Genomic DNA, 14,281 nt, shown 5'->3' on the forward strand with positions numbered 1-14,281 from the left:
AATACACATTTGGGAAGTGGTAGATATATTTGGAAAAGTTAATAGGAGTTAGACTATGAAAGCTTTTGTGTAACACACCAGAGAGTTTCACTGAATGATTATATGTATGATCTAATTTTTATTAAAAACATTCAGTCTGACAGAGAACTAGTTTCTAAAAGGCAGGCAGGATTAGTAACAAGGGTGTCTGCTATGAATCACTACACTAAGTAATAGTAATGAGATAAAATCAAATAGGAACCATTGGAAGGGGAATTATAATTTGGCTAAATAATTAAGAGTTTGAATTGTTCAGAAATTGTGGCCAATTTGAGAGCAATGACAAAGGAGCAAAGGTCTTAACATTCATATACTTGACTTGGGCAATTATGAGTACTGGTTACCCTCCTACAAGATAGAGGAACAAGAAAAGTTAAATAAAAATTGGTGGGGAGGTGAGCACTTCCATTGATAACAGGCTGAGTAGGTGTAATCTAATAGAGGATGTTCAGAAGGCAATTAGAATTATGTGTGTCCAAATTGTAATAACTGGAAGAAAGGACTGAACTGAAACATACATTTAGGGCTCTAAGTGTGTAAGTGTAGCTTATACTATAAATCTGCAACAAGCTCAATTATGGTGGATGGAAAATATACTTTTTAAAAATTGTTTAGGGAAAAAATCCTTTGAGATCATAAATATGACAAGTCTGAATGGAAAGAATACAAATACTAAATGGATAAAGGGACAGAAATTGGAAGGTACTGGAAAGCAGAAGGAAGCAAAAGGAAGAGTATTTTATAAAATAGGATTGTCCAGAAATGTCAAATACTTCCCTAAACACATAAAAATATGGGGTCTAATGGTTACTAGATCTAGTAATTAGTAATTCATGAGTAAGTTTCTGGTTAAAATATTTGGATAAGCTTATGGTTGAATGCATCCCTTATGCTTCAAATGTGTAGCAATAATAGACATGAGATGCTAATTATTTTTAAAAATGTAAAAGTTAAAATGTAAAAGATTTAATAGAATGGAAATAAACCTATATTCAGAGGACTGCACTTACACAGCGTATCTCAAACTGCAAAAGTAAGTAGTACGTGCTACAAACTCACAGTAAAATAAATATGAAAGTTTAACTAAGCAACTTTATTTTAAAATTTCAGCTTTGAGAATTTTTCTATAATTAACTTCTGATTTTATTTTTCTTCCATGTAGAAGCACTGAGTTTTTAGTTTTATACTACTGTTTCAACCAGATAGGATTTTTAGGCAAAATACAGAACAGTCAGGTAAATTTGAATTTAAGATAAACAATGCATACTTTTTAGAATAAGTGTCTCCCATGCAATATTTAGGACATGTTTATAGTGAAAATGTGTTCATTGTTTATCTGAAATTGAAATTTATCTGAACATCTTATATTTCTATATGCTAAATTCTGCAATTATAAATCAGAGGGGCTGAAATACAAAAAAAAATTAATTTTGATTTAAAATTTGTAAAGCTAATTAGAAAATACATTTAAATAAACTTTTAAATGCTTTTTTCCCCTAAGTCTATAGTACCTATCTTACTGAAATGTATTAACTACTTAAAGCAGTTCAGATAATTGAGTAACCATATACACTCTTCAGTAAATGGTGCTGAGGCAAATTATTTTATCTACAGAAAACAAATTTATTACTCATAAAAATTTTTAATAAGTTTTAAAGGTGAAACTGAAAAGTCAAATTGCAATCACTAGAGGAACTTCTAGAAAACTGTATTTATTCACCATGGGGTAGGATCATGTATTTTTTTAAAGATTTTATTTATTTATTTGACAGAGAGAGAGAGAGAGAGAATACAAGCAGGCAGAGAGGCAGGCAGACGGAGAAGGAGAAGCAGGCTTCCCACTGAGCCAGGAGCCCAATGTGGGGTTCAATCCCAGGACCCAGGGATCCTGACCTGAACCGAAGGCAGTTGCTTAACAGACTGAACCACCCAAGTGCCCCTAATATTTTTAAACAAGTAACACCAGAAAGAAAAAAAAGTTGGTGATTTTTGAAAGCATTAATATTAAAAGTATATTAATTTTAAAACACAAGGAGAATAAATAGAGAAGGCATAAGAGAATATTATGAGAGGAAGAAATCATTATGCATTTATATGCAAAATATATAAGCATCTTCACCATTTCAACTGGTGAAAGGACAAACAAGCCAAGAGAATAATTGCCAAAAGTAGTGAATAAGCACTTTACAGGAAAGGAATCACATGTGCCCTATAAACCCAGAGAAAAGATGCTAAACCTTGTAAATAACCGTGGAAACACATTAAGATTCTACATTTTATACCCAAAAGTCTGATTAAAAAGTAAAAAATCTGGATACCAAATCTTGGCAAAAATAATGCAGACTCTGCTAATGAGTGCATAAATTGGCATCAACATATATAAATCAAGTTAACAGTACCTTTTATTTTTTTTTTCAAGATTTTTTATTTATTCACTTGACAGACAGAGTTCACAAGTAGGCAGAGAAGCAAGCAGAGAGAGAGAGAGAGAGGAGGAAGCAGGCTCCCCATTGAGCAGAGAGCCCGATGTGAGGGCTCGATCCCAAGACTCTGAGATCATGACCTGAGCCAAAGGCAGAGGCTTTAACCCACTGAGCCACCCAGACGTCCTAACAGTACCCTTTAAATAGATGTGTATTCTGTTTGATCCAGCAATTTCATTTCTCCCTATGCATCCTAAAATAATTCCTTGAATATGTGTAAGGAGAGATATAGAAGAATATTTATTGTAGCATTTTTCTTGTGACAATAAAAACTACTGGCACAACTTAAATTAGGCAGTAAAATAGAAAAATAAATGATGGCACGACAGAAATAAAATAGCAGTGAAAGTAAATATATTAGAAAGACGTAAGTCATGATGTATACATCATGAAAACAAATCAATAAAAAGAAATTATAAAATAAATGACAGTACTCATATAATATTCATATTACATAAAACTGGTAATGATTTAAACCATGAAAGGAATGGCAGAGGCCATATTCAGAGGAGCGTTTACTGATATCTGAGAGATGATCAAGGAGTAAAGAAGACATTTAAGTTTATCTGTATTTTCTACTGATTGTATTTATTATTATGAAACAAGTGTATAATGTTAGAAAGTCACCTTTTCAGCATTTTACTATTTGGCAACCACTGTGCTAACCACTTTGCATGCATTCATTCATTGTTCTCTACATTCTACGCATAATATCCATATATTCTTCTCCTTTTACTCAATATTTAATAGCAACACATTTTTAAAAAGCAAGCAATGAAAGAACATAAAGTTATAATATTTTTTTCAGGAATATTTTTTTGAGCTGAAAGACGCTGCACTTTGTGACACTTTGAACTTTGAACAAATTGCTTGGCAGCTTTCTCGGAAAATGAAAGTGAACTGTGGCAGAGGGTAGGGCCTGTTCCTTGGTCCTGAAGTTGTAATCATAGCCAAGAAATGGAACTGAGAACTAGTTAAGATTTGATAAACCTAAGCTATTGGAAAGAATTTGGTTTATAATTTCACAGTGAAAATGCTGATTGGTCCTTTAAAAAGTCCAGTTCTCCAAATCAGACTTCCTTAGAGAAAGATCAATCTGGATTAGGAACAAAAATAATTTTTTGTCAACAATTTATAATAAATTTTGTTGAATAAGAAATAATTTTATTACTTCTAGTACTGGTGCAGTTTGTAACCAGTATGTCTACTAAGTTTCTATTAATACTTCTTTTAGAATTAGATAAAAATATATGGTTGGCACAGCAGATTTTTGTTACATAAATTTTAATTTATGATGCATTTAATAATAATTTTAATGCTATGTATCATTTTTCACAATCTTATTTTGATTAATAATTTTCTTAGGATGAAATTTACAAATTTTATTTACTAGGCAAATAATAATAACTGAAATCTGTTGAATCCATCGAATAGGCTAGAAGTTCTACTAGTAGTTTATGCACTTAAACACTATGCATCACAAGTTTCACGTGGTCCCCTTTATATTTCGCATATAAGAAAATGTAGGCTCAGCTATCGAATTATTGTTAAAGAAAATGACAATTCTAAAACTGTCTATGTCAAATTCCATGTTTTTTTCACTATTTTTTTGTTGGCACACACTTTCACTTTATAGAAAAGCACAAATTAATGGAACTAAAATACATAACATTTGATTCCGAAGCATAGTGTTTGTGTAAATTTTCCTAATTGCTATATCAACATATGCTGTACAGTATCAATTTCTCTAAGAATTCCATACCAAAAGGTGTTTTTTAGTTTTGCCAAATAATTTCAGATACCATTTTTTCATTTATTTCTCAAAACAACCCTGAGAGGAATACATGGTTTGTATAGTTATTGCAACTTTGTGAAGAAATTCAGAAACATGCTATTTGTCCACAGTCACAGAGCTAGTATGTTCAAAATTTGAACTCAGTACTTTTGATTTCCAGAGAAATTAAATTCCCAAAATGTAAGTTATTTTCTAACATGAAAAACATGTAATATGTGCTTGGAATTTAACAAATGTATTGATATCTTACATTATTAGATTAATCATCATATATCTGTGTTAATGTTCTATCCTCTCTGCTTCCTAGATATCAAAGGTTATATATATTTGTTTGTTTGCTTATTTATTTATTCTTTATTTTGAAATGCAATTTTTCACATTCCTAAAAAAAACGAATTTGTGACTCAAGTATACAGGGGGTAGCCTTTGTAAAATCTAATGTAAACCTGACAGAAAACTTAGCCTCAACACTGTTTTCCAAAAGAAATACAAATTGAAAGGCATACTTTGATTAGGAGGAAATTTAGATTAGGGATGACAATTCATAGGAGAGGTCTTACTACATACAACTAAGTGGTAATTACAGGTCGCAAGTCTCTTTCCAAACCACTGGCACTACTCTTTTTTTTTTCTTTTTTTTCTACCTACCTTCCGCCTATGGTTTCTTTTTTTTTTTTTTTCCGCCTATGGTTTCTTATGACTTCCTTAGCTAGCAGAATTGATGTTATTTCCACTGAAAACCAGCAATTCACTCCATACAGAGAAGTCTTTATTTATTTATTTATTTATTTTTAATTAAGCAGCAATATTTTGAAGGCAAAAAAGGAAGAAAAGAAAGAAAATAAACAAGCTTCAGTAAAGGCACATTTCTTTTTACAAAGATATTCTCTTCCATTCACTAAGGACATGGCATCCATAGCAATAAAATATATGATTATAAAATTTGTCCCATAATCAGAGTGAAGATCATTTTAATAATAAACACTTTTAAGTATAACAATGTGCATTTAGATGGAAATACAGCAATCATGCTATCATACTTGACTTGAAGTTTAACTTTTTTTTTTAATGAACTATTTTTTTTAAAGATTTTACTTATTTATTTGACAGAGAGAGAGATCACAAGTAGACAGAGAGGCAAGCAGAGAGAGAAGCAGGCTCCCCGCTGAGCAGAGAGCCCTATGCAGGGCTCAATTCCAGGACCCTTAGACCACGACCTGAGCCGAAGGCAGAGGCTTAACTCACTGAGCCACCCAGGTACCCCTTAACTTTTCTTAAATTAGTTTCCAACCATTATTTTATTCACTAGACCAATGCATTTAATTTTGAAGTTTTTACTTATGTTAAGATTTAAATGTCTTGATTTTTAAGATACTAATTTATTGTAGGATAAAGGAATTATGATAGGGTGAAACACGGAATTCAGATGTATATCTATCAGTATATTTTATAATAGCTTATGTTAAAATCCATCATAGTAAAAAGTATAGAGTATAATTGTCCTGAGTTAAGGAAGTTTAGTTATTACTAAAGGGATTTATGTAGTTTTTAAAATCCCAATATATGTCAGCTAAACAATATTTTAAATTAATTAAAATAATTATTTAAGGTATTTAAAAAACCACTGCATGGCTTGTTTTCTCCTGAATTATTTGAAACACTTTCTAGGTAGTCAATTACTTGAATATAATTTTTATTATATTTTTAGTGAATATTCAATACATATAGAAATTCGAATGACTCAATTACAATTAAGAGCAGTTTTAGGACAATGTCCACCTCAATGTGATCTCCTTTACTATTTTCACTTAGTCACCTACTACTGATCCAACCAGTGGCTCAGCACATAAGATAGGGTCGAAGCAAAGCCTCAAGAGACCTGATAAAATTCAAGTGGAAAATAGCAGTACAGGGATAACTCTCCTAAGGCTTAGGGTCACTCTGGAAACCAGTTTTAGAGAATCTAGACTTAAAATATGTAAGCTTTCACTATTGTGAAGACCCACATTGTTCTTGCTTAAGTGTATCTATAATTCCAGGTCACCAAAGTTAAGAAGTAAATGGATAGGTGAACTGAGTTTTTGATGTTGGTGAGGCTGCAAAGTCACTAAGAATCAGGGAGGAAACTTTCTAGATGCTTCAAAAAGAAGCTGAATGTGGAACAGTTATGATTTTTCCAGGTTTTCCAAAAATTACATATGAACATTTGCAGACATGTAAGATCCAAATAATTGGATTTTTTAAGACTTTCGGTACATGTAGTTAGGTGCTTTAAGGAGAAGGTACAAAGGTGGATGGGGGCAGGGAGGATGGTGCTTCCTGAGCCCCACCATTCACAATGGTCAATCCTTATCCAACAGTAGCTAGATCTTGCTAGAGTGGAAGGAGTTGGATACTGTAATTGAGAGATCATTGGCCTCTTGATACTTCACAAGCTTTTCAGCTTCCTGGAGGTTTGGTGATACCAAGGACCAGGATGATGGAGAAGGTCCAAAAATGTACTGGCCATGCATCCATTCTCACAGGAGCTATATCTCTGTCAAGTGGTTAAACACACACACATAGACACACACACACACACACACACACACACACACACACAGTCAAAACAAAACAAACACAAGCAGGGGGCACTAAGAGCTTGTTCATACTACTCAAAGATGAACTTGGACTTCCCAGCTAAGTTAAAATCTTACCCAGGCATTTCTGGTTGAGGATAAAGAGAATACGGAATGAGTAGTAAAAATAGCAGGAGATATAAATACCTTATGAACTATAAAAATGAGAACTAGAGCAAACAGACATCATTTTCTTTGCTTAGTTGTGTACATACTTATAATGTTTATTAACACTTTTCCTCTATCTCTACTATTCTATATAAAGGTTATTAGTTATAGTTACATTGTATATCTTACTAATAAAAATGATATTTAGTATATATAATTCATGTTCATGTTCTTACTTGGACATTAGATTACATTATATGCCAGTGAGACTATGGATGCCCTAGGAGAAAAATCCATCCCAAAATGGATACAAGTTACAGGTAGAGCTAGGCAAAATACTAATGAGTGGAACTATGTGCCTTTCCTCTTCAGGGAAAAGATGAGTGTGTCTTCACTTGCAAAAGGTATAATTACATCTTTTAAAGCAGGAGTATGATACCATCTAATTGTGGTATGGATAAGAATGAAAATCAGTCTAAGAGACGGATAGTACCAGGAAGTCTGTTTACATTTCAACACCATTCTGTTCCTTTCTCGGCTCTCCGCAGTATCATAGCTGCTGGAAGACTAGAAATTAATTTTCAAGCCCCTTTTGCCAGTGTATTGCCAAGGACTTAACCAACAAGAAGCATATGCGGAATGTACTGCATAAAGATAAGCCAGTATAGCCCTAGCAGTGGTACTCTAGTGAATAGGTTTTAGCACATGGCAAAAGTAAAGTTTTGCCAGCAGCCTCTGCATCATTTTCCCTTGAACTACACATTTTTTGCCATAGGCAGCTGGAGTTACTGGAGGCAACTCCCAGAAATTCCATACTTTTGATTTCCTAAATACTAACGAGTGTGTCTCTAACCTTTATTCCTCTAGCTCTTTTAACAATTTCATAAGCCTCTAATTCACCATTTGAAACCTGTTTCTCCTCGATGTTCCTGAATTGTTTTCTGTTTTCCTAAAGTAAACTCAGCAATAGTAGATAGCCAGTATAATGCTTGAAGAAAACTTCCTGCCTGTTCTGCTCCCCTCTACTATCTCCCATTTCTATCAGACTTTGTTTACTGGACACTGAAATACTGCAGAAAAGTTTACCTTGTCTTGTAGAAGCTTCTGGCCTAGTTGCCCTAGTTGCCCATTGCCTATTTTGCTCAGAATTTAGCATTATTCTGTGGGAAAAGTGGCCATACATTTCAGGCACCTTCCAGTTTCTCAATCTAGAAGTAAACTAGAAGTAAACTAGAATCTAGAAGTAAACTACTGAAAGCTCTACTGGTCATTCTTTTCTCTACCAGAGGCCTAGTATTCTTCCCCTAAATCAGCAGATGCCCTAAAGGAAAGTTTTTGCTGGTAATTCTTTGCTCATCTAAGAATGGTTCTGCTTCTGGAATTTTTTTTATCTGGTTCCCACTCCTTCCATAGTTCTCAGATGTCTTTAAAGCCCCACCTGTGTTTTGTAATGTAACTGACTTTTGTTTTCCCCACCACTGGAGCGTTGGCTAACAATCAGCTGAGCTACCTTACAAAGTAGTGAAGTTTCTATTACCAGGAATGCTAAATTGCAAATTGGATAAACACATGCAAGGCATTTTATTGAATGGATTATCATCTTGATTATGGAGAAGTTAATCTACTCTAAACACAGTATGTGTTTTCTAAGTAATTTTCCAATCTGTGGCTCTATGATCGTATTTCCAATGTGATAACTATATTGCTAAAACAATTACCAAACAGCATCACACATCATGTGTATGCTTGTGCATACATATACAGTAGAGCTGGATTAATTTAATCTTGCTGGTGCTATTTTTCTCCTTATAAATTAATTATTTTATACAATCCTTTAAAGGAAATTAAAGATGTATAAACATAGCTATTATAGGTTTGGAAATTTAAGGATAGCAGAATCACCTGGAAGGATTAATAAATGGAACTATGTTCCTTTCTTTCTGGGAAAAAGGTGTATCTTCACTTGTAAAAGAGGTAATTATCTCTTATAAGGCAGAAGTACGATGCCGTATAACTATGGTTTAGGAGGATGGATAAGAATGAAAACCAGTCTAAAACACAGACTGCTAGGCCCACTCTAGAGTTTCTGATTCAGAAGGTCTGGAGTGCGGTCTAACAATTTGCACTTCTAGAAAGTTTTCACCGCTAACAACACTTCTAGGGACTATAACTAGAGAATCACTGGTATAAAGAAGAAGTTGTATGATTTGTCTTATTTTGTGTTTATGTAAACCTAAAATAGGAATAGCATTTAAGTTAGGTCAGAACGGCCCACACAGCTTACAATTTTTCTTTATAATTTGCACTTACAAATGGACTGTCAGACTGGTTACATGATCAGCTATTTAAATATTGATGAGACATTTTTTCCTCACTGCTGTTCTCAGCTATGCAAGCTTGGAACTGTAAGAAAATCACTTTGTCAGTCTCACCTAATGCACATTACTTTCTCTTTCTCTCCCTCACTCTATCTTCCTCCAATAATTTCCTGTAAAACTTGCTGCTTACCTTTGAGGGAATAGCAGCAGCTCAGGTCATCCATCAAACCAGTGCTCTGTGTCAGCAGCTCCTCAAATGATATAAGGTGATTCTTATATGACATAACCATCAGAATGCCACAAAGAAGAAGTCACAGTTGTCAACCTGGGTCATAAACCACAGGAGATATCAATGAGCCTTCTAGCACCTGCCAAGACCAGTATTAAAGAAACAGAACAATGGAAAGTTAGCATGGCAACAAATGGCAGGTAAATATCTTTCAATATTAAAAAGTGTACAGTACAGCATCCATATTATGGCCACTATCATTACAATTATGTCACCATTTTCCTGATTTCTAGAAGTAGAATTTATATCAGGCATAACATTCTCAGAGATGAGTCATATGTAGAAAATATATTTAGAGTTACAACTACTCATCTGAGCATAAGTGATTTAATTTAGATAAAGGTAATAAAGCTGCAATTGTTTTAGGCCCATTGCTCAGGTATATATGTGTGTGTGTGTGTGTGTATATATATTCCTCCCTATAAATAATTCTGTTTTGAATTTGCCAACTCAATGTATTTGGTAAATTTTATTAATCAAGTAAGTTTCACATAATTTTAATTTCATAATTTTAAAAAATATTTTATTTATTTATTTGAAAGATCACAAGTAGGCAGAGAGGCAGGCAGAGGAGGGAGAGCAGGCTCCCTGCTGAGCAGAGAGCCCAGTGCGGGGCTTGATTCCAGACCCTGGGATCATGACCTGAGCCGCAGGCAGAGGCTTTAACCCACTGAGCCACCCAGGTGCCCCTTAATTTCATAGTTTAAGGAGAACAAGATTTTTATCTTGCATGTCCTTCCTTTTTCTTTACCTTTTACTATATATATATATTTAAATGTGACATTATTTTCAAAATGGTTAAAGAAAAGAAAGAAAGAAAGAAAAACTTGGGTATTTTTATCTTGGATTTCATGGAGGACATATTTGCTCATGTTTATAAACATTTTTTCCAAACCAAGTGGGCATGTATTATTAAAAATTGAAAAAAAAAGAAATAGAAAAATATCTCAATGTCAAAAAATAGTACTGAGCAAGCTAAAAGTTATTAAAGTTGGAGAGAGTAAAACTCTTAGATTTGAAATGTAATTTTAATGGAAAAAAATACTCCTGAGATTTCTGGATATTATTATAATGATGAGTGTAGGTTGAACATCTTAGTCTCTTAACCTTTTCTATATTTTTAATTCCTTTGCCATGTTTGCTAGATAAGTTGTAAGATTATCTGAACATATTTTTAAGGTCTCCAATATTTTTTGTTAGTGATGGGGGCTGGTGATCATAGTTTTAATCTCAAAGCGCTCTTTCAGATTCTTTATGTTCTTTTTAATAGCATCATTTTTGTTATTTTAAGGATAAAATTTCTCTGATCACTTTTTAGTATATTTCTTAAGGGTTTTTATTTGTATTGTTTTCTCTCCATTTCTTGAAATGCTTACTAAATTAGTTATGTTCTTCTTAATTTTTGAAAATATCTTCCTTTAGATTTTTTTTCACATGCCAAATTACTGTCATTGACAATTTATATTTAAGAAAGAAGGAATAAGGGGAACCTGAGTCGTTGAGCATCCAACTCTTGATTTCAGTACAGGTCATGTTCTCAGGGTTGCAAGATGGAGTCCAGAGTCAGAGACAGACTCTGCACTCAGCAGGGGTCTGCTTGAGAGTCTCTCCCTGCTTCCCTCCCCCAACCACCTCACTCATGTGGGTGTGTAGGCTTGCATCTCTCCCTCTCTCTCAAATAAATAAATAATTAAAAAAAAAAAAAAACTAAAAGGAAAGAAAGAAAGAAGGAATGGATAATTGGTTGGGCTTCCTGTGCTGTCTGGTCAGTAGGCTTGTTTCCTGATATATTTTTCCAGTAGATGTTGCAGCAAGGAGTAAGCTAACTTATTCTATAATAACAAATCTTTAATTATAGTGGCCTGACACACACGTTTATTTCTTTTTGTTGCTGAATTTCCACCTAGGATGTAGATCAGTCCTCCATTTTAAATTACTCTTACTTTGGGACCTCTGCCACAGCAGTCACTATTTCGATTTGCATTAGTCCTCATGGCAAAAAAGAATACGAGACTCTTCTGTCAACAGTTAAATGCCCTATCCTGGAAGTAGTTTCTCATTGTCTACAACCAGGTACAGGGACAATATTCAATCACAAGAAGTTGGCAAACTTCAATCCTATCATTTGCTTCTTGAAAATCAGAGAATAAAGACAGAAATTAACAATAATCATTAATAATTATAGGTAAGAATTTGATAGGGATCTCAATCCAAGATAGAATGGGGTATGTTCATTCCTAGACTTCAATTTATGTTGACTTAGTTGAGAGGCTTCTGTAAGGAAGTGGGCCAGAATGAGAAAGTTTTTTCCCTAGGAAACAAGATACATACCGGCTCCTTTGATTTTTCCAGACTCTTTAGTCAATTTTATTATAGAAAAATGCGTTGCTATTTTTCTTTTATGTAAATGCTAATTGCCTCAATTCTTCATAATGAACCTGTGGAAGGAAGGAAGGGGAAGTGAGCTGTTTTCAATCCTAACTTTTACCCTTATACAACTTTATACTTGCTGAATCAGAGCTGAGAGCACCTTTGGATAGAGGGGAGGACTGCATTAGAACTTCAGTTACAGATCCTCATACACAGTAATTTTTCTATAAGTTTCATCCAATAAACATGCCTATCTAATTTATCAAAGAAATCTGTTGTTATAAATTGATTCTTCTCTATTTTACATTTCAGTTTCAGTAAGTTTTCAGAAATGAAACTTATGTGTATCTATTATCTCTGCCTGAAAGGAGAAGCTGAGATGTGTTTATTTTTTTCTCTTTTTAATTTTTAAGTAAATATTTTATTTAGAATAAACAGATTTAATAAATAGATTAAAATTTCTAGAAATGTTGTGAAGACATGCAGAAAGTTCTCACATATCTATACCCAGGTTCTCCTATTAATGCTTTATATTAGTGTAGTATATTTGACATAACAGATGAATCAGAATTGATACATTATTAACTAAAGTCCATACTTTAATTAGATTTCCTTAGTTTTTAACTTAATTTCTTTTTTTTTTTTTTTTTTTGGTTCTAGGCTCCTGATCTCAGACAGGATATCATGTTACATTTAGCTGTGTGTCTTTTTGGTTTCCTATTGGCTGATATTTTCTCAGACTTGTATTGATGAGCTTAAGTTTTGAGAAATGTTGGTCAGATAATTTTGTCAGATGCCCCTTTCTTAATTTTTTTTTCGGTTTTACTCATGAATACTGGGTTTGTTTTGTCTTTGTTGTTTTTTTGTTTTTGTTCTTTTGGGAGAGAACAGAGGGATAACAGAGGGAAAATTATTTTTTGGTCACATCATGTCAGAAGGTGGTACACACTATTAATATGAAACCACTGTTAATGTTAATTTTGATCACCTGACTGAGATAGTGTTTGTTAAGCTTCAACACCATAAAGTTACTCTTTCTCCCTTTCCATATTGTACTCTTGAAAGAAGTGCCTGTGCACAACCCACATTTAAGAAGTGGAGAGTCAAGCATCACCATTATAAAGGCGGAGTACCTACATGAATTATTTAGAATTCTTTTGCACAAAATATTTGTCTATTTTTCCTCAATATTTATTTATTCATTCAAATATTTAAGTAATCATGGGCCCACAGATATAGATTATTTTAGGTTATACGCAAATGATACCTGTTTTATTAATTGTTTTAGCTTTGGTAATGGGGAGTTTAGTTGGTCTGTTTTATGTCCATCATTGTGTAAGTGTATGTTTTCTGTTTTTTATCATGTTTTTATTTTTTGATAGTAGAAAGTGCCTCAGGCTCATCTGGCATATTTATTAATTTATTTTGAGAATCAGCTATTTCTTCAAATAACCATGGCTCCTTTAATTGAAAAAAGGTATTCAAAACCAGTCTGCAAACAGATACATTCATGACTACTAGGGGCCATTGGTTCTAGGTCCTCTCAACTGACAAGTAAAAGAGATGTGTATGTGTACACTAACCCATGAGTATCTGTATACACATATATATGAAATATGTGTATATATGTATTTGTCTTTACCTGTATTGATAATAAATTAAACACAGATTCATAATAATGTTTTGACTTTTAATCCTTTAGCACATGGATAATCTGTGGCTTATCCCCTTCTTTGTAACCTCAGACTATAACAGTGAAAAAAACTGGCCTCCATTATCTGTGATTCTTTTACTTTACAGTGTTTTCAGAATTGTTAATCAATATCCCTATGGGAAACAATTTTATCAACTGCAGTACATTGCTTATATTCAGTTCATTTTTTCCCATAGTCTTACAGACTCTTCATTTCCAACTTTACTTAGATCAGCATTTCTCTCATGCCTTCAGTGAGCTTTTTTCATATATTTATAAAACAGTTAGGTTCCCATGTCAAAAATGTATTCCATCTCATTGAGGATTGGGGGCAGATGGCTGAGGAGTAGGGAACCCTATTTCAACTGGTCCCCTGAACTGAGCTGGATATCTACTAGACCATTCTGAATTCCTACAAAATCAGCCTGAGCTGTAATAAGATATATAAGGATCTATACAAACAGAATATCTCTTGCAGTTGGCTTTGGGGTATGAAGCAGGGAGCCACAATTCTGTGGGCAGATGTTGGAAGATAAGTAGAAGGGGGAGGGAGACACCCTAAGTGCTG

The sequence above is a fragment of the Mustela nivalis genome, assembly GCF_964662115.1.
Source record: "Mustela nivalis genome assembly, chromosome: 6".
NCBI lineage: Eukaryota > Metazoa > Chordata > Mammalia > Carnivora > Mustelidae > Mustela > Mustela nivalis.